This window comes from Colobus angolensis, unplaced genomic scaffold, assembly GCF_000951035.1.
Source record: "Colobus angolensis palliatus isolate OR3802 unplaced genomic scaffold, Cang.pa_1.0 Scaffold251, whole genome shotgun sequence".
Lineage (NCBI taxonomy): Eukaryota > Metazoa > Chordata > Mammalia > Primates > Cercopithecidae > Colobus > Colobus angolensis.
This window is the reverse complement of record NW_012115722.1, coordinates 1,857,542-1,877,849: the sequence shown is the minus strand read 5'-3', so window position 1 is coordinate 1,877,849 and position 20,308 is coordinate 1,857,542. Positions and strand designations below refer to the sequence as shown.

Sequence of the window (20,308 nt, the reverse complement as noted above, 5' to 3'; positions counted from 1 at the left end):
GTCTCAAACAAAAAAAAAAAAAAAAAAAAAAGGAAGTGAGAAGCAGTTTCAGAGCATTCCACTTGCCTTTCCCCACTATGATAACACCTCCCCTATAGGCCAAGGGCCAAAAGTATGAGTTAAACAAGTATGAAGAATGTCTGTCCCAATTACACATTTGAGAACCTGGGACATGACTGGGTGAGTCCATGGACCTCATGGAACCATTGTGAGCTGAACTGTAGCCAGGACTTCATTTATCACCTGGTTTCCCCACTCTAACAGGAGGTTATGATGGCACTTTGGGCCTCCGGGTGTCAATGTCAATTAGGTTTCTGTGTCCAATAATCCTAGAAATGTTTGGGCACACCCCATTTCCCAGTATACAGCTACTCAAGTAAGTGTCCATCAATCCATGTGGGAAAAGCCTGGAGGAATCATTACTCTTTGTACTTGCTGTAATGTTGCAGGGTCTTTCCTCCTGAAGAACCGGCCTTTCACTGGGTTTCAGGTTTGAAAACTGGCCCACCTCTAGCAAACATGGGCAAGGGATTGATCCTTATTATTGGGGGTGATTGTTCTCAGCATCCTGATTATTCATCCTTGATTCCTTTTGATTGTACAGATTGAGCAGCACTCTTGTTGCCCTGGAGATGCCATTTTCCATAACCATTCAAAACTCTCTGCAGGAAGGGTCTTCCTGGTTGCTCCTGCATACTTCCCAGTCATTATGGTAAACGTCTACCTTACAGTTAAATGCCACCATCTGGCCTCTAAAATCCCAGAGTGCTAACTTCACCATTGCTATTGGTAAGCCCAGTTCTGTTATGGCCTTTCCTACATTTAGCCCTGACCTGCCAAGGAGCCAACACTGTGCTTCTAAGTGATACTGGTGTCCCTCTTGCCAGCACATTTAGTTTTTTATTTTAGTTTCAGAGGGTACATGTCCATGTTTGTTACATGGGTAGATGGTGTAATAGTGGGGATTGGGCTTTTAGTGCACCCATCATCCAAATATTGAACATTGTTTCCAACAGGTAATCTTCCAACCCCCACTCGCCTCTCTCCCTCCCCCATTTTGCATTTCCCAGTGTCTATTGTTTCCATCTTTATGTCCACATGTACCCATTGTTTAGCTCTCACTTATAAGTGAGAACATGCAATATTTAATTTTCTGCTTTGCAATTAGTTCACTTAGGACAATGGCCTCCAGCTCCAACCACGTTGCTGCAAAAGACAGGATTTCATTCTTTTTATAGCTGCATAGTATTCCATGGTATATAGGTACCACATTGTCTTTATCCAATCAGCTGTTGACAGACACAGGTTGCTTCTATGATTTTGCTACTGCGAATAGTGTTGTGACAGACCTACAAGTGCAGGTATCATTTTATATAATAATTTATTTTCCTTTGGGTAGATATTCAGTAACGGGTTTGCTGGGTCAAATGGTAGCTCTATTTGCAACTCCTTGAGATATCGCCATGGTGTTTCCCGTATATATTGAACCAATCTACACTCCCACCAACAGTGTATAAGCATTCCCTTTTCTCCACTTCCACGCCAACACTTGTTGTTTTTTTAACTTTTTCATAATAGCCATTCTGACTTCACCAGCACATTTCTTATTTCCTTACTAAATAGTGTATCTTCCAAACCTTTCCATGGCACATAATAACCTGCAAGACTTTCTGGCCTTAGTCTGAGCCTTTCAATCCTATTTCCACCATCTTGTACATAAATCCTGGCATTTCCACCTCTCTTACCATGGGTCATCACTTTTTCCATGTCTCTAAAAATCATCCTAGTAGCAGCTCCACACCATCTCCTGGGTAACCTCATCATCTTCTGTTGCCTTCTCAACAATTCCATCATCTGCATAATCATTTTGCATTAAATTCCCTCATTTTTAAATACTTAGTGGTGTTTCTGCTTTCCTGGTTAGACCTAAGTGATTCTCCATTCAGTATCTTCAAATTGAAACTCCCTGAGGGAAGGAACCGTCTGTTCTCCATCTTGAGGCATCTAACTAAGCACCCGACATTTAGTTAGTGCTCAGTAGAAGTTTGATTAATTTACTGGCCCATATTTACATGGAGGATAATTTCTCTAGTTACAAATACCTGCCACTTGTGTAGTGAAAGGCAATTTCTTTAACATAAAGATGGTAAAACACTACCCTCTGAAATAAATAATTAGAAATATCCCTGTTTTCAGTAGAAAGGAGCATTTTAGATTACTTTTAAAGATAATGAACTGGCAAACCTTCCTTCCATTACAGTTGTGTTTATATGCCTGTTTTAGTCATTAGCAGAAAGTTTCTTGCCAAAACTCCTGAAAATCAATTTCCAAAGTCACCCCCACAATATAGGCACAATTTCCTCTTCTCTCCTATCCCTGTGACTATTACACAGTGTTTGTCTTTCCACCATCAAGTCTTGAACTACAGAAAACTTTAGCCATTGATTTCCAACCCTTTTATTTTATAAGCGAAGATGCAAAAAGATGCAAGGAAGATAAATGATTTGTCCAAAGTCACAAAGTTAGGAAAAGCCAGGACTAAAACTTAGGTTTCCTGACTCTTTGCATGGTTTTCTTCCCACCACCCAGCCTGCCCACCTTCCTGGGATCACCAGAAAGCGGTTACAGTATTGCAGCTTAGTGAAACATCAAAGAAGACAATCTTCTCATCCAAGCCTCTGGAAGTCCAAGCTATGTCAGTGACGCTTTGAGAAGTGTAGTTTTGATCTGTTCAATATATATTTACTGAATATTTCAATTACCACATATTGTGGTAATTCACTTTGGATACAGAGTGGGGAAATGGGGGCATTGTAAAGAACAGTAGTAGTAAAAAGAAGAGAAAAATAAGAAAAGGAGAAGAAAATGGAGGATGAGGAAGAGTGATAGAGGAAAAGGAAGAGAAGCAAACATGTGGTTTCTGCTCTTGTGAAGCTTTGAGATCAGAGATTATGTCTATAGAAGCATTTGGAAAGTAAAACTTATCAAAAAAAGTCACACTAGAACACAGAAACCAAGGGTCAGTCTAATTCAGGGCTCAGCAGTCTATGTGCCACAGACCAAATCCAATTTGCAGCAGGTTTTGTACAGCCTACAAGGTAAGAAGGTTTCTACGTTTTCAAGGAATGTAAAGCACACACACACACACACACACAGAGAGAGAGAGAGAGAGAGTTGACCCAGAACCTACGTGGCCCACAAAATCTGAAGAAATACAGATTGAGCATTTCTAATCCAAAAATCTGAAATCCAAAATGTTCCTAAATCTAAATTTTTTTGAGCACTCACATAACATCACAAGTGAAAAACTCCGCATCTGACCTCATGTGATGTATCACAGCGAATACTTTGTTTCATGCACAAAATTACTGAAAATATTGTATAAAATTATCTTCAAGCTATGCGTATAAAATGTATATAAAACATAAGTGAATTTCGTGTTTGGACTTGGGTTCCACCCCCAAGATACCTCATTATGTATATGTAAATATTCCAAAATCCAAAAGAAATTCAAAATCTGAAACACTTCTGGTCTCAAGCGTTTCAGATAAGGAATGCTCAATCTATATTGAATATTCGTTGGATTTGCCTTCCCAGCATGCATTTCCCTCCCCCCTTCTCAGACGTATCTTCTAGATGAGATGAGACTGGCCTCACCTCTACCTCCACTGTGAAGCATGAGTCTACTTAAACAAATTCTCCTTCCCTGTTGTAACATTCAGGGATAGGTACATGGCTCCACTCTGGCCAATGTACTTCTGAAATCCATAGAGGGAAAGAAGCTCTCTTTCTCTCTGGAATTGGAACCGGAAGGGTGTAAGCCTGAGCCACTGGAGTCCATAATGTGGAGACAAAAGGGCTTAAAAAAACGAAGCAGACCAGTCCTGGTAATGTATCCAGAATTGATTCCTTCCAGTGGGTTCTCGGTCTCGCTGACTTCAAGAATGAAGCCACAGACTCTCGCCGTGAGTGTTACAGTTCTTAAAGATGGTGTATCCGGAGTTTGTTCCTTCAGATGTTAAGATGTGTCCCGAGTTTCTTCCTTCTGGTGGGTTTGTGGTCTGGTTGGCTTCAGGAGTGAAGCTGCAGACCTTCACATTGAGTGTTATAGCTCTTAAAGGTAGCATGTCCAGAGTTGTTTGTTCCTCCCAGTTGGTTCGTGGTCTCCCTGGCTTCAGGAGTGAAGCTGTGGACCTTCACAGTGAGTGTTACAGCTCATAAAGGTAGTGCAGACCCAAAGAATATGAGCAGCAGCAAAATTTACTACAAAGAGCAAAAGAACAAATCTTCCACCATGTGGAAGGGGACCCAAAGGAGTTGCTGCTAGCTGGGGTGGCCAACTTTTATTCCTTTATTTGGTCCCGTCCACATCCTGCTGATTGGTCCATTTTACAGAGTGCTGATTGGCCCGTTTTTACAGAGTGCTGATTGGTGCGTTTACAAACCTTTAGCTAGACACAGAGTGCTGATTGGTCCATTTTTACAGACTGCTGACTGGTGTATTTGCGATCCTTTAGCTTGACAGGGAGTGCTGATCGGTGCATTTACAGTCCTCTAGTTAGACAGAAAAGTTCTCCAAGTCCCCACCTGACCCAGAAGTCCAGTTGGCTTCCTTTCTCAGAAACATTGTTTCACTTTTTTGCTTGTAGGTTCCTGTCACTTGCAACCTAAACAGTCTTCAGAAGGCAAGAAACCGTGATAAATAATATCTATTCCATCCCTTAATCAAGAAGGAATACTCAGGGTACTTTCCTAAATCTTGTATTATTCTGGAAATGTTACCAACCAGTGGACCCATTGCATAGAAGCCAATACTATGGCATAGAAGCCAATACTGTGACGTGCATAGAAGCTGATACTATGGCACCAGCTTTTGAAAAAAAGAAAAAACTTTATTGCAAGTCGACTAGCAAGGAGACAGGAGGCAATGCTCAAATCTGTCTCTCCGAGCTGTGTCTGGGAGCAGACTTTACAGGCAGAGCATAATTATGCGGGAGACAGGAAAATGCAACAAGATGTGATTGGATGGGCCATACAAAGAGGCAGTGGTGGGATCTTGGCTCTTAAGTCTATATTGCAACAAAACAGGGCCCCCCTCCTTTCTTAATTTGGTCCCTGTTCCTCGATCTGAGCACTTAGGCTCCACATGTGATTGATATTTTTGTTGCTGCTAGTTCTGGAGTCATGAATTGGGCATGCTTTGTTCATCTGGCATGCACACCTTATGTGACTTGCAACCTGTAGGCCCACTGCACTTAAAAACTGTTCATCACTTTGCTGCATTTCATTACTGACAAAGCTGAACAAGATTGAACTGGTCCTGCAATTCCAGAAACTGCTAAGTTGTAGACCAATGGAACTACAAGGTCCAAGATTTCTTTTCTTTGTGTTACCTTTATACACCACATCATGGCACACCTCCAAAGCCTGCTGATACCTCAGAAGCTGCACCATTAAAAACATTCATCAGTCAACCCCTGGTTCCAGTGAACTTTACTTGGATCCTCCCCAGTGCGTACGTAACATTCGCAAAGTTCTTGGAAATGCGAACAATTCTGAAGATTTTATTCAATTCTCCAAGACTTACTTTGTAGTAGTAGCAGCATTTTCACATTGTAGCAACGAAGCACTGTTTTCTCTCCTGGTAATTCGTTCTATTATCTAGGGTTTTCACTGCCAGATACTTCCTCATTTGTAACAAGATTTTGCCTTTCTTAATTTCAGACAACGTCAGAAAATTAAAGCTGGAAAAGACTAGCAACCATCAACTCATGTGTTTCCCAAAGTATGGGACACATAACACTGGCGGGTGTCAAGTTAATTCCAGGCATTACGCAGACATACACATGGCCTTAAATACTTCTGAAATGTAGTGTGTCAAAGTTATATTCCCGCCTCAATTTTCTTTCCCTCTGTTGATTATTTTAAAAAAGGAACATCTTAGCCTGGTGTTAATATATCTTCAGTGACTCTAGACTTACTAATCTCCTTTTTTCCCATATAGAGAGCTGACCTCAAACCTCATCTTCAGCAGGCCACAGTATCTGGCTAGAACTTCCTCATTTTGTTACCATGTAATTACTTTCACACTTACATTCTATTTACAGAAAAATATACTGGTTTTCCACTTATAATCGTGATATAAAATTCTTTTTCAATAAAATATTTATGTTTTAAATGAGGCTATTTAAAGAATATATTAAGTACATTGCCCAGGTGTTTTACAAATTTGACAAAAATTTAAGATGAGTAATTTAGTTTTTGTAATCATTGATTTAATGCAACTCCTTTCTTTTTTTTTTACTTTTTTTAATTTTTTTTTAATTGTTTGTGGGTACATAGCGGTTGTATATATTTATGGGGTACAGGAGATGTTTTGATACAGGTATGCAATATGAAATGAGCATATCATGGAGAAAGGGGCATCCATCCCGTCAAACATTTATCCTTTGAGTTATAAATAATCCAATTACATTCCTTCTTTTAGAATATACAATTAAGTTATTAATGACCATAGTCACCCTCTTGTGCTATCAAATAGTAGGTCTTACTCATTCTTTCTATTTTGTTGTACCCATTAATTATCCTCACCTTCCCTTCAACCCCCACTACCCTTCCAGTCTCTGGTAACCATCCTTCCACTGTCTATGACCATGAGTTCAATTGTTTTGACTTTTAGATCTCACAAATAAGTGAGAACTTGCAATGTTTGTCTTTCTGTTCCTAGCTTCTTTCACTGAACATCATGATCTCCGGTTGTATCCATGTTGCTACAAATGACTGGATCTCATTCTTTTTTACACCTTAATAGTCTTCCATTGTGTATATGTACCATATTTTCTTTATCCATTCATCTGTTGAGTTAAAACACTTTATTATCAGAGGGCCATATAAATCCTTGTCTTGTTTTATTTCATTTTAGTGTATTTTGCCTTTCATCATGATTCCCCCTCCCATTCCCTTCCACTTCATAATGGCACTCACTTTAATGTGTTTGGTAAATGTACTCATATTCGTATGTGCCTTTGGAAAAATAAATGGCATTGTTTTGTGTTCATTTTTATGTACATACATGGAATTTTGCTATAGATCCGATTCCGGTGCTTACTTTTCTCTTTCAATGATGTTGTTATGAATTATTTACTTTCATTTCTTGTAACTGTAGCATAATATTCTACAGTGTGCATCTACCATTTTTTTAATCTAGTCCCCATTAATGAACCTCTAGGTTGCTTCTAATTATTTCTTGCCCCCAAACAATGCTATAGTGAGTATCCTCATATAAGTTTCCTTGCACACTTATATGCCATTGTCTCTGAAGTTTTATCCAAGAATGGGATTGCTAGATAATACAATGCTTAATTTTACTAAATGCTACTGGTTTGTGCTAAGAACATCTGGATACATTTAAACTATCAAAGAAATGCATACAATTTTCCAATTCTCAACATTCTTGTCAACATTTGTTATTCTTTACATTTTTAATGTTTACAAATCTTACGGGCATAAGGTGATGTCTCCTTGTTGTCTTAATCTGTATTTCTCTGATTGAAAGTGAGGTTGAGCATTGGTTCACGTACTTGTTATCAATAGAGATTTCCTCATCTGAAAGTTACCTGCTCATAAATTTTTACTTTTCATCTTTCATGTTTCTTGTTCATTAAAAAAAAAAATAGCTCCTTGTATATTCTAGATATTGACACTGTAAAAAGTATCTGCCAACCCGTGTCCCTCAGTTGGCTATCTATGTGATATCCTTTGTTAAACAGAAATCCTTAATTTTGTTTCTGCTTTCCTACCCTAAATTTACAAAGATGTCCTCATAGGTTTTCTTCAATTATCTTAATATTTCACCTTTCCCATTCATGTCTTTAATCCATCTGGAGTTAAGTCTTGTTTATGATGTGAGTTAGAAATCCAGTCTTATTTTTTTCCACATACAGAAGTCAGCAAGTTTCCCCAAAACATCTATTAACTGATCCATCTTTTACCGTCAGTTTGTGGTATCATCTCTGTCATATAAATTGTCCCATATATACATATGTATATACATATATAGCAATTATTCATAAGTCAGAAGAGAGTAAATCTAAAGTGTTTTAATGTCTTTGTATTATCCTAGAAAAGAACAAAATAACAATTTTCAGATTTTAACAAATTAAAAATTCATGATATAACTGCAACATGTTACATAAATACATATAAATTCCAAACTAATAGTAGGGGTAAAATAATAAACTACTGTATTGATCCAAAAGAATGCAAGAAAGGAGATAAAAATACGCATAGAACATGTGGAACAAATGGAAGTCACATAGTAAGATTGTCAATCATTACATTAAATATAGATTGACTTGTCATTCCAATTAAAGACCAACTCATTTCAACTGGATATGGTTTTAACAGACAAATAAAAATTGTATACATTTATAGAGTACAGTATGATATTTTGATATATGTATACATCATAGAATGCCTAAATCAAGCTAACTGACATACGTATTACCTCACATAGTTTTTTGTGTGTTCAGAAGACTTAAAATCTACTCTCATAGTAATTTTTAAGTGTACAATACATTGTTATTAACTACAGTCACTAGGTCATACAAGGAATCTCTTGACTTACTCCTCTGGTCTAACTGAAATTTTATACTCCCTAACATTTCACCAATCCTCTCCCATTTCACAGCCCCTGGTAACCACCATTCTACTCTCTCCTTCTGTGAGTTCAACTTTGTTAGATTCCACATACAAATGAGATCATGTGGCATTTTTCTTCTGTGCCAGGCTTACTTCACTTAACATATGTCCTCCAGGTTTATCCATGTTGCTGCAAATGGCAGACTTTCTTTCTTCTGTGGCTGAATAGTGTTCCACTGTGTATACATACCATGCTTTCTGTATCAATTCATTTGCCAATTAACACTTAGGTTGATTTCATATCTTGGTTGTTGTGAATAATGCTACAATGAACACGGGAATGCAGACATCTCTCAGACATACAGACTTCATTTCTTGTAGATATATGCCCAGTAGTGGGATTGATGAATCATATGGTAATTCTACTTTTAATTTTTTGAAGAGCCTCCATAGTGTTTTCCATAATGTCAATTGGACATTTTTAAATTGTTTACAAAAGGACATCTAAAACTAAGAATAAAGAAAGTTAACATGATTTTCTGCCCTTTATTTTTAAAAGGGCAGAAAAACTACATCATACAAGCATTAAATTTTAAAATACATTACTATCAGACAAAGTAGACTTTAAGGCTAAAAGTCTTATTATAGTAATAAAACTTTCAATTCTTCCCGAAGATACAGTAACTAGAAATTTGCATGCACCGATAACATAGCCTCAAAATATATAAAGCAAAATTTGACAAGATACAAAGGAGACAAGCACACAGTCACGGTGAGAGCTTACAGAACAAACAATTGAAAGAATACGCTTTCATTGATAGCTTACAGAGCAAACATACAAAGACCAATAACAATCTAGAAGATTTGAACTATACAATCACAAAATTGACTTCATGGACTTCTATAGAACATTGCACCCAATAACTGCAAAAAAAATGCATATTTGATATGGCTTGGCTTTGTCTCAACCGAAATTTCATCTTGAATTTAGTTTTCATAATCCCCATAAGTGGTGGGAGAGGTCCGGTGGGAGGTAATTGAATCATGGTGGCAGTTTCACCCATGCTATTCTCATGATAGTAAGTTCTCACAAGCTCTTATGGTTTTATATGGGGATTCCCCCTTTGCTCAGCTCTCATTCTTCTCTCTCCTGCTGCCATATGAAAAAGGATGTGTTTGCTTCCTCTTCCATCATGATTGTAAGTTTCCTGAGGCCTCCCCAGCCATGTGGAACTGTGAGTCAAATAAACCTCTTTCTTTTATAAATAACCTAGTCTTGGGTATGTCCTTATAGCAGCATGAGAATGAACTAATACTATATTATTTTCAGGAACATATGTATGCTTTTTGGAATATTTACAAATACTGATGGTCCATAAAACAAGTTTCAAAAAAATGTCTAAGACTTTAAATCATTATCATATGTTTTCTGTTCCTAATTCAATCAGGCTATATATCAAATATAAGTGAAAAAAGAAAGGAAAATACATCTATTTGTAAATCTAAAAATACACTTTTATAAAGATCCATAGGACAAAAAACTACAACAAAAAGTTATACACATTTTGGCTGAATGATAAAATGACATAGTTATGAGCTTCAGATAAACTCATGCCTTAAGAAAAATTTATAGCTTCTTAGAAAAAGAGAAAGATGGAAAAAGAGCTAAGTATATATGTCAATAAGATTTAAAAATAACAGAGGAAGTCTAAAAACATATAGAAATGGAAGTTAACTAAGTAAAAAAATAAACATCAACAAATAAAACCAATGAATCCAAAAATTAATTCTAGGAGAAACTACTAAAACTAATACACCCATATGAGATTCCAAGAAAAGTGGATAGAAGACACAAATAAAGTCAGAAATTAAATCAGATGTCACTACAGATCCTATTAAAGTTAAAAAGATCATAAGGGGATATTATGATTTTATACCAATAAATTTAATTGATGCAAAAATACGGAACCAACCTAAATGCCCATCAACCAATGAGTAGATAAAGAAAATGTGGTATATACATCATGGAATACTACTGAGCCATAAAAAGGAATAAAATAATGTGTTTTGCAGTAATTTGGATGGAGCTGGAGGCCAGCATTCTAAGTGAAGTAACTCAGGAATGTAAAATCAAATATTGTATGTTCTCACTTACAAGTGGGTGCTAAGCTATGAGGATGCAAAGGCATAACAATTATATAATGAACTTTGGGGACTTGGGGCAGAAGGATGGGAAGGGATGAGAGATAAAAGACTACATATTGAATACAATGTACACTGCTCAGGTGACAGGTGCACCAAAATCCTACAAATCACCACTAAAGAACTTATCCATGCAATGAAAACCATCTCTGCCCCAAAAACTCTTGCAATAAAATAAAATAAAATTTAAAAAATAAAATAAATTTCATTGAAATGCACAAATTTCAACAAAAACTAACATAAAAAGAGGTGGAAATAGAAAATATGGATAGTCAAACATTCAATTACAGAAAATATTCCTTTTCAAATGGAGCCTTTAGCCTAAATCATAGAGAAAAGACAAACTGATGATCTCTGGGCTAACTCATGTTACGGACACTTTTTATGATCCTAATTTTTTGTTAACTCTGAATGACTTTATACTAGTATATGTTCCTCAGCTGACCACAGATTCCACCTTCTGTTTCACTGATTGAAGTTACCTTCTGATGCCCTTATGTATTTTGGTTTATAACCCCAGAAAAAAACTAAAAATCATTAAAATTGTTCTAATTTCAAATGGGTGCATAAAAAGAGATCTAACTAAATAGGAGCCGAATGATAAGAATACATGGAAACAGGGAGGGGAACATTACACACCAGGGCCTGTCAGGGGGTGTGGGGCTTAAAACCTAAATGATGGGTTGATAGGTGCAGCAAACCACCATGGCACATGTATACCTATGTAACAAACCTGCATGTTCAGCACATGTATCCCAGAACTGAAAGTAAAATAAAATAAAATTTTTTAAAAAAGAGAGATATAGCTAATGCTGCTTTTCTAAACTTACCAAATTTAGACATTTACAAGTACCTCCAAAGGAATTTTTTCATTTGGGGGAAGTTTTGAGGTATAATATAATTATTATATGTCACTGGACCCATCTGCATGTCAATAGACTCCTTCCAGTTATGATACTTAACCATAGTTAGCCAAACTGCAGTGATTAGAGGGAACAGTCTTCCAAGATTCCCTTTATTTCTTTTTTTTTTCTTTTTTTTTTGAGACAGAGTCTCCATCTGTCATCCAGACTGGAGTGCGGTGACACGATCTCTGCTCACTGCAAGCTCACCTCCAGGGTTCACGCCATTCTCCTGCCTCAGCCTCCTGAGTAGCTGGGACTACAGGCGCCCACCACCACACCCGGCTAATTTTTTTTTTTTTTTTCGTATTTTTGGTAGAGACGGAGTTTCACCATGTTAGCCAGGATGGTCTTGATCTCCTGACCTCGTGATCCACCTGCCTCGGCCTCCCAAAGTGCTGGGATTATAGGTGTGAGCCACTGCGCCCAGCCTTCCCTTTATTTCTAACACCAACTATAAGTTTGGTAAATTCCAAAACTACCCTCAGCTTTTATAATTCCCCAGAAAGACTTAGAGAACTCATTGAAAGCTCCTATATTCATGTTTATGGTTTACATGGAAAGGATACAAATTTAAAACAGCAAAATGAAGAGATACATAAGGAAGAATCTTAGGGGGTTACAAACATGAAGTTTCCATTGTCAACTCCTTGGAGTCAGGATGTAATACTCTCCCAGTATTGATATGTGTCAATATGCAAGGAGTATTGCCAACCAGGGAACCATACCCAAGCCCCAGAGCTCAGAGATTTTACTGAAGCTTCATTACGCAGGCATAATTGATCAATTGATTGCCCAAGTTGCTGAATTCAGTCTCCATGTCAACTGATAACACGGGATCCAAACCCCTACTTTTGACCACACGACTGGTCTTTCTGGCATGGCCCACACCTGCCCTAAGACTATGGGTATGGCTGACCCTACCCTAAGATCTAGTGTGGCCACCTACCACTCTAAACAATTACACTCTTGTCAGGTATAACGTAGAATACCTCCTAGAAGCTGAAGGCTAAGCCAGACCTCTCCTTAGTCAAGGCCAAATTCTTTACTACGCAGTACGGACAAATAAATGATGGTCCTTAATTCAAACCCTCTGGAGTCAGATCTATCAACCCATTTATGTATAGACAGGACAGCTTGCAAAGGGGCCAGTTTCAATAAAGGGGCTATAAAAAAGAACAGAGAAACCAAAATGCAAAGTATTATCATCTTACTGTATTCGACAGGAGACCTTGCCTCATGATTCTTAATATTACATCCCTGAATAACTCACTTGAGATCCCAGCTGATTGGCTAAGGTAATGTCAGCAAAATAAAAAGGTTAAGACACACTGAAAGCTCACTCTGCCTCTTCCTATTAACTGAAGTTTTAGTATTACTTTCCTTCCCCAGCAATCTATGTGGGGAACTGAAGAGATCTTTACTACAGAATAAGCAACTTTATACCTTTGTTTCATGTCTGACACCTTTCAGAAGAAAAAAATAATAATGTAACATGTCTCTTCTATTTAAGTTGCTTGACAACCAGACTACCCAACCACAAAGAGATCATGGGTGTCATAGAAACGAGCCTTGGGATATTTTTATGGTACTAGTCACATAATATCCTTCAATAAAATGGTCATTTGCCTTTTAAACATCAAACTTAAAAATTCTTATTTGTCAGTGATTATATATTCTCTGGAAACACTATTATGAAATTCTTTGAACAGGAAGTACTCTTTGTGAATTTAAAACATGATTTACATATGGGATTTTTAGGAGCATAACATGATACACAGTAAGATCTACCTTGCTGATTTGTTTAGCACACCCTTTTTTTCATAAATGGCATAACGGTAACATTTAGCCCAGGTTGTGTTTGAATTATCACAGATTGTGAATTAATGGCATCTCTGTTTGGCATAGTATTATGCACGGTGAGTGCTAAATAAATATTTGTTGTATTGAATTGAATTTGTGCATGCTCTAGTATACATTCATGTTAAAGCTCACAAAACTTGAGATAAGAGGCTAATGGGCTGAAGGGTAAAATGAGTTCAATTGTTCAAATCCAGGAATCTACATGAAAAGATACTAATTCATCTGCCATGTGTTTTGTTGAGGAAAAGCACATTTGATCAGCACTGATAAGACAATAGAACAAATCATGGAGCCTGTGTCACTTTTTTTCCAAATCCACAGTAACATATATATTCATCTTGTCAGATTGCTATATAAATAGATGAGGTAAAACAACATGGCATTTGTTGTACTTCAATTACTTTCTTGTATAATGTCAAGAAGTAAAAGCTAACAAACCATAACTTTTCTTGACATTTCCTCCCTCAAGTGACCAATGATGGATTTGCCTTTAAAAAGCATTCATCATTTTAAAGAAGGGTAGAGACAGTAGATTTCTTTGTGTTATTTTTTTTCCCATTTTTTAAGCCAGTGGTTAAATTGAAAAGCCCAGCTCTCCTGCAGACGGGAACCAAACCTGGTTGATAAGATTACATGTTTCTAATCCTGGGAGATGTTTGAAGTCATCCAAGTAGAGAGGGCATTTGCTGTCATAAATGGTCCAGAGATAGAACTGAATTCCCAGAGAGGCCAAGAGGCCACCCTCACCATCACAGCCCCCTCCTCTCCCCTGCCTTCAACCTACATTCCCATTAAACAGTGTACACTTTGCCAAGCAAACCTTTTTATGTGGCCAGATCTGACAGCCCAGCATGATTTTTAAGAACACTGGCATTTAAGTTTGAGGTGCATAGTTTCAAATACCATTTCTACCATTTACCAGCTCTGTGACCTCGCTAAAATTACTTATGTTCTCTAAACCTGTTACGTCTTCTGTAAAATAGAGACAATAATATATTATTCACAGAGTTATTGCAAATGATCAAATGAGATAGCATGTTTAAAGTACTCACTGCAAAGGCTGCTCAAAAAAGAAAATGCACCTATTAGCAAATACATTGTAAGCTTTATGAAGGCAGGAAAAATGTCAGGTGTAGTCACCATTTCTATCCTCAGAGCCTAGTACAGAATTTGGCCTGTAGGTGCTCAGTTTTGTTGAAGGAATGAGTATATGTATATTATTATAATGTTGATTTTTATCATTAGTGTCCTTGGATGCCAGGGATCGGTGTATTAAAATAATAATTATAGTTATCATTAATTAAGCATTAATAAGTCTAGACACCTATGATTTCATATTTGTTAAATCATTTAATCATCACAACTACCCTAGGAGATACGTGCTATTATTGTTAGAATTACATAAATGAAGAAATTGAGGCACAGAGAGGTTACATAACTTGTCCAAGATTACAGAGCTAGTGTGGAGTGGAGCAGGGATGTAAGCCCAAGTGCAAAGCATTAAATTATACTCTGCCAGGAAGTACAGTAAGTCATTGTTCAAATAATAATGGTAATATACTTCTTCTTGTACATTAGAAGTGATAGTTATCTCAAGTTTTTCTTTTATTTAACATTCACAAAGACCCTGGGAGATAATCTTAATTACCCTCATTTTCCACATAAGGAAAATGAGGCACAAGTTGGTTAAACAAACACCCAAGAGCTCAGAGTTAGAATGTGGCCCTTCTAGGATTCAAACCCAGGCCTGTCTGATTACAAAGATATGCTTTTTAAGCACTATGTTTTAGAACACAGTAGGATAGTTTGAGGATGAACCTTGAATTCCAGTTTTTTCAGATTTCCTATTGTGCTAGATATGGCAAAGATTACCACCTGTTCACCAATATGTTTCCTTTTCTTCCTGGGCACACAGCTAGACTACATTTCCCAACATCCTTAGCAATCGAGTGCTGCCATGTGACTGATTTCTAGCCCATGAAACATGAGGGGAAGTGATACATTTTGCTTCCAGGCTTGACCTCTAGATTCCCTCCACACTTGTTTCTCCTTGCTCCTTCCCTTTCTCTGCTAAATACAGAAGAGTATGACCAGGTTTTGGAGCAAGGGTCAGAAAACCGTGTCCCAAGACCCAAACTCAACCTGCCACGTCTTTTTGTAAGTGATGTTTTACCGGAACAAAGCTAGGCCATTAATTTATGTGTTGTCAATGACTGCTTTTATGGTACAATGGCAGCATTGAATAAAGGTTACAGAGACATTATAACTTGCAAAACCTACAGCAATTATGATCTGGTACTTTCCACTGTAAAAAAAAAAAAAAAGTAACTTCAGCTCTAGGGAATGGCAGAGCCACAAGATGGAAGGAGCCTGGGTCCCTGAATAAACCTGCCAACATGAAGCAGTTACTAAGTAAGAAATAAATTCCCATGATGAGTCATTACATTCCTGGGTCTCTTTATGAGAGCAGCTGTCCTACCACAACTTATGTGCAGGACATTCTAGTTACAGAAATAATTACTTCCTTCCACATTCAATAGGAATCACCTCTTTGGTTTCCCAAAATGAACCAAATTTCTTCTCCACATCATGCAATTCTTATTTCTCACCACCACACTCAGTAATGCCGCCACTTTCCCCCTTTCTGAGAGCATAACACACAATCATCTCTATTGCACCCAAGAGAGACCCGCCAATGTCAATGTTCTATCTGGTATCCCAACTTATTGATAATTTTTTGGTTTGTTTGACTTTTTTTTTTTTTAATTTGCGGTTTCAAAATTCCAAAGAGAAACAGAATCGCAGCACTTATCCAATAATTCTGTCTGTGCTGAGAAATAGGATTCTGGCAAGCATAGAAAAAAATATATTTTTATTAGTATGTCCAAATCTAGAATGTAATAAAACAGACCTTTCAGAAGAGGAGAGAAAAAAAATCCTTAGCAAAGGGAAGGAAAGCCAAGAGCAGATTACTTACTGCTACAGAATCCAATATTGCAAAGCCCTTTTTTTCTTTTCTATGCCACATTTTTAATGTCTCTGTGAGCTCAGTGTGCTGTGGCTATCAATCACAGGAAACTACTGACATTGTGAAACTGCTTTTAAGATATACAGAGTTTTCAAAGCCAAAGTTGTCCGAAGAATAAAAATCTTCAGATATTGTACATTTTCAAAAATATCTATTTGCACATCAAGCTGAGTAATGACCAGCTGTCTTTACTCTGTAACTGCTTGACAAAATGCTTGAATATTGTTTTGTAGAAGACATTAAACATGGGAAACAAAAATTTTGTATGAGGATTGCCAGTTCTGCTATGGTCAATGCTGTGCCCTGAATGTTTGTGCTCTCCAAAAATGTATATGTTGAAATCCTGACCACCAAGGTGATGGCATGAAGAGATGGGGTTCCTGGGAGGTAATTAGGTCATGAGGTCAGAGACCTCATCTATGGGATTAGTGCCCTTATGAGAAGACACCCTGAGAGCTCATTCCCTGTTTCTGCCCGGTAAAGACACAGAGAGCTGTTGGCCATCTGCAACCCAAAAGAAGGTTCTCACCAGAAATGACCGTGCTGACATCCCGACTTTGGACTTCCAAGCTTCAGAACTGTGAGAAATATGTTTCTATTGTTTATAAATCCCCCGGTCTATGGTGATTTGTTATAGCAGCCAACATGGACTAAGAAAAGTGGTCTTGGCTGGGCATGGTGGCTCATGCCTGTAATCCCAGCACTTTGGGAGGCCCAGGAGGGTGGATCACGAGGTCAGGCGATCGAGACCATCCTGGCTAACACAGTGAAACCTCATCTCTACTGAAAATCCAAAAAATTAGCCAGGCGGTCCCCTGTTGTCCCAGCTACTTGGGAGGCTAAGGCAGGAAAATGGTGTGAACCCGGAAGGCAGAGCTTGCAGTGAGCCGAGATGGCGCCACTGCTCTCCAGCCTGCGCGACAGAGTCAGACTCCGTCTCAAAGAAAAAAGAAAGAAAGAAAGAAAGTCGGTCTTTCCATCTGTGGGAAGCTGAATCCACATTGATGCTGAGGCACTGAGAGTGTACAAATCAGAATCAAATTAATTTGGGAGTAGACAGCGTCCTCCAAATTTTACTTGGATGCTCAGGAAATTTTGATGTTTGTCAGGAATATATGGATGTAACTCCATATGTGGATATGAAGCCAAGTCTGCTGATATGGACTAGAGCCTGTGAGAATTTGCATTCCCCTCTTGGTGGTCCAGGAAGACCACCTAGAAAAAATATATTTTCATCATCAAGGGTTACCATCAATATTAATCATTCTTTCATTCAATAAATGTTGAGTTACTACTATATGCCAACCATCATTCTACACACTGGGAACATGATGGTGAATTAAACAGAATAAATTCCGTTCTTCACATGGATCACATTCCAGTCAGAAAATATAGAAAGTAAATAAATAAATAAATTATAGATACTGAAACAGAGTAATATTATACAGAACACAGTTTCTGATGACAATACAATAAAATTCAATAATGAAAAGAAAACCAGAGAAACTTTATCTGTTTGGAAATTTTGAATGTACAAATATTATAAATTCATGGATCCAGGAAGAAACTGCAAAGGAAAGTAGAAAACATTTAAAACTGATTGCCAATGAAAAACACTACTTATCAGGACCCACAGAGTGGGATTAAAGCAAATATATATATATATATATAGTATAAAATTTAATGAGCTAAGCATCCAACATACCCGAAAATGATATTAGGAATAAAAAGGAAGCCATAAATGCAGATATAGCAACATTAGACATTAATAAGAGTATACTATAAAAATTACGCCAATAAATTTGAAGATTTAGATGAAATGCGTTGGGCATGATGGCTCACACCTGGAATCCCAACACTTTGGGAAGTCAAGACAGGAGCATGGCTGAAAGCCAGGAGTTTGAGACCACCCTGAGCAACACAGCGAGACTTTGTCTCTACAAAAACTTTCAATATTAGCCAGGTACAGTGGTGCACACCTGTAGTCTCAGCTATTCAGGAGGCTGAGGCAGGAGAATCACTTGAGCCCAAGAGTTAGAGGCTGCAGTGAGCTATGATTGCACCATTGCATTATAGCCTGAGCAAGACAGTGAGATCCTGTCTCTAAAAAAGAAAAAAAGAAAAGAAAAATTAAATTAAATGGACAAACTGCTAGAAAAATATAACTTGCCAAAAGCAAGTCAAGAAGAAAAAAATCAAATCAAGTAGATTAATGACATTAAAGAAATTGAATAAGTAGCTAAAATATAGCCACAGAAAGAAAAATGTTAGATGGTCTTGCAGATGAATGCTACCCAACCTTCAGAAACATGTCATACCTTTCTTATGTAAATTTTAGGGAATGCAATAATGGTAATAATAGCTAAAACTAAAAGGTTGGTTGCTATGTTATGAACACTGTTCTAATTGCTTTATTTATTTTAACTGTTTTAATCCTCAAAACATACTTTTGATGTTGGTATTTTCATTTTCCTCATTTTCAAATTAAGAAACTGAGGGGCAGAAATTCATGTGGAGGTCAGAGTGGAAGCAGGTATGAGAGGGTCTCGCAGAAGAAAACATGGCTGCCAAAGTGTTTGAGACCATCAGCAAGTTTGACCTGGCCTTAGCTGTTGCAGGAGGCCTGGTGAAAGGAACTCTGCCTCATATAATGTGGATGCTGGGCACAGAGCTGTCATCTCTGATCGATTCTGTGGAGGACAGGACATTGTGGTAGGGGAAGGGACTCACTTTCTCATTCCATGGGTACAGAAACCAATTATCTTTGACTGCCCTTCTCGACCACATTGTGTGCCGGTCATCACTGGCAGCAAAGATTTACAGAACGTCAACATCACACTGCGCATCCTCTTCCGGCCTGTCACTAGCCAGCTTCCTCGCATCTTCACCAGCATCGGAGAGGACTATGATGAGCGGGGGCTGCCATCCATCACGACCAAGATCCTCAAGTCCGTGGTGGCTCGCTTTGATGCTGGAGAACTAATCACCCAGAGAGAGCTGGTCTCCAGGCAGGTGAGCAACCACCTTACTTACAGAGCGAGCAGCCACCTCTGGGCTCATCCTGGACGACGTGTCCTTGACATATCTGACCTTCAGAAAGGAGTTCACAGAAGCGGTGGAAGCCAAACAGGTGGCTCAGCAGGAAGCAGAGAGGGCCAGATTTGTGGTGGAAAAGGCTGAGCAGCAGAAAAAGGTGGCCATCATCTCTGCTGAGGGCCACTCCGAGGCAGCTGAGCTGATTGCCAACTCACTGGCCACCGCAAGGGACGGCCTGATAGAGCTCCGCAAGTCGGAAACTGCGGAGTTCCTCGCATACCAGTTCTTACGCTCTCAGAACATCACCCACCTGCCGGCGGGGCAGTCCATGCTCCTCCAGCTGCCCCAGTGAGGGCCCACTCTGCCTGCACCTCCGTGGGCTGACTGTTTCAATGACTTTTTTTTTCTTTTGCTTTTTTTTTTTTTTTTTTTTTTTTTTTTTTTTTTTTTTTTTTTTTTTTTTTGAGATGGAGTCTGGCTCTGTCGCCCAGGCTGGAGTGCAGTGGCGCGATCTCTGCTCACCACAAGCTCCGCCTCCCGGGGTCACGTCATTCTCCTGCCTCAGCTTCCTGAGTAGCTGGGACTACAGGCGCCCGCCGCCACGCCCGGCTAATTTTTTGGATTTTTAGTGGAAACG

General features: G+C 38.3%; 1 pseudogene; it reads left to right on the top strand.

Moving 5' to 3' along the window:
• The first annotated feature begins 19,195 nt into the window (after window positions 1-19,195).
• On the top strand, window positions 19,196-20,023 carry LOC105514939 (annotated as a pseudogene).
• The last annotated feature ends 285 nt before the right edge of the window (window positions 20,024-20,308 follow it).